General features: G+C 42.8%; 1 protein-coding gene across 3 annotated transcripts in view; it reads right to left on the bottom strand.

Moving 5' to 3' along the window:
• tp73 (tumor protein p73) overlaps window positions 1-1,981 on the bottom strand; it is a 27,692-nt gene that overhangs the window by 18,090 nt on the left and 7,621 nt on the right. The gene's annotated exons all lie outside the window — the stretch shown is intronic.

Below are 1,981 nucleotides of genomic sequence, written 5' to 3'. Positions count from 1 at the left end.
ACACACACACACACACACACACACACAATCACACACATACACACACAAATGCACGCACACACTGTCCCACAGACCCATGCATTCACAGGTGTGCTTGGTCTTAATACCTAAACTCGATCTGCAACAAGTTGAAACAGAGCTAAAACCTCCGCCTCCAGTGTCTGAGCAAGTGTGTGTGTTCACTGTGTGAGTTAGTGCTACCCATCTCAACAGTATCATGTCCCCTATGGGCAGCCATCCTGGTAGCTGCCACTCAAAGCCGAGCTTTAAAGGCTCACAACATTTAGAAACATAGATAAGCCAGCCAAAACAACCCTCACTTGTCAAAATGAGTGAAGTATTATGGCCTGAGTATCAGGAGAATACCACCCTGCTAATGACCTTTGTTTACATCTAGGAATTAATCATTTAACAACACAGACTCACAGGTTGTCGTACGGCCCTGCTGAAACACGAACCCAACATGACCAAAGTGAAGTCAGGCTACATAAATGACATGGCATTGACAACTCCAGCATGTCTAAATGACGCCAGCTCCGTTAAATGGAGGTGAGGATGAGAGGTGAAATGTGGAGTAGTGTGTAAGAAGGTTGCCCCCTGTTGGGAATATTGTGCAAGAACAAGATAAGCCATTGATTCTCAAAATGTCCACATTCATGCCAACCTTTAAAAATGAATCCAACCTGGTAATGTAATGGTAATTAAACTAGCCCCATTGTACCAGGATGTATATCTAATTGTACTATAATAAGCACACTAGTTTATATTCAAGTAGCCATATATGACTCATATGTATATGTTAAAATACAAGATGACAGGCTTGATTTTCAAATGTGAACTCACTCTTTAATAGCATGATGAGTCATACGCATATACAGATTCACTCTTTTGTCTGTTTGATGACCACACATTTGGTAACAGTGACCCTGAAACAAAATAATACTAGAACTTCTAAACTCCATATCACAAACTATCTCCACTATCACACCAGTAAACCACAATTTTCAAACATTAACAAAAAGGCCTGAAAATGCAAAAATATAAACAATTGACTCTGGTCCACTTACCATGCCACACAGCATCTTAAAGCTCCTGAAAGACAAGATGGGGTGTTGCTACTATGCCTCTGTGACCAGACTCTCATAGGACTAACAGTCTGCTGTGGTCAAGAGTGGCTGTAAGAGTGGAGTTTTCCGCATCCAGCCGGCCCCTCTGTGGCGTGAGACATGATGGAGGATACAGGAGACATCCTGCCTCTCTTCTCCTCCACTTGTTTTCCCTGCCCAACTGGGCCTTCTCAACTTGCCTTGAATAGGTGCCTAACAACAGTGCTCCTCCCCTATATTTCTGTCATGACTATTTATTAACTGGCCAGGCAGGTTCAAGCTTGCCCACTTAATGATTACATCCCAATATTCCAGATCAGAAGGGAAAGCACGTTTGAGAGTGACTTTTGAATGAATGTTCGGAAGACAGAGACAAGTTGAACTGTGCATATCAGTGTGATTCTGCAAAAACATGAGCATCAGTAAAAAAATAAAATAAAATAAAATTCTTAAAAACAGGCTATTAAATTTCTTTTGAGAAAAGTCATCGCGGTCAAGCTGAAAACTGGGATGTGTGTTTTCATTCATAAAAAAGGTGGCACACTTTCTGTGGAAATAAAGTTTCCATCCAGGAACAAAAATATGCAGGTGGATATACCTGCAAACATGTGTGCCTACAGATGGCTCAGTGAAGCTGCAAGGGGTCCTGGCTTGGGGTTTTAATTAGCCTCTCCAAACACACACATACACACACACACACACACACACACCCACACCCACACACACACACACCACCCCACAGTCCCTACAGGCCACTCAGCATGGAGATGGAGAGAGGGAAAAGGCTGCAGAGAAGAGGGAAACTACATAGGAGGGAATTTACTCAACGCTGGAGGGAAAAAGTGTGTGTGTGTGTGTGTGTGTGTGTGTGTGTG

The sequence above is a fragment of the Etheostoma spectabile genome, chromosome 7 (genome assembly GCF_008692095.1).
Source record: "Etheostoma spectabile isolate EspeVRDwgs_2016 chromosome 7, UIUC_Espe_1.0, whole genome shotgun sequence".
NCBI classification, from domain to species: domain Eukaryota; kingdom Metazoa; phylum Chordata; class Actinopteri; order Perciformes; family Percidae; genus Etheostoma; species Etheostoma spectabile.
Note: the sequence above shows the minus strand (reverse complement) of the source record. Positions and strands in the feature narration are given on the sequence as shown.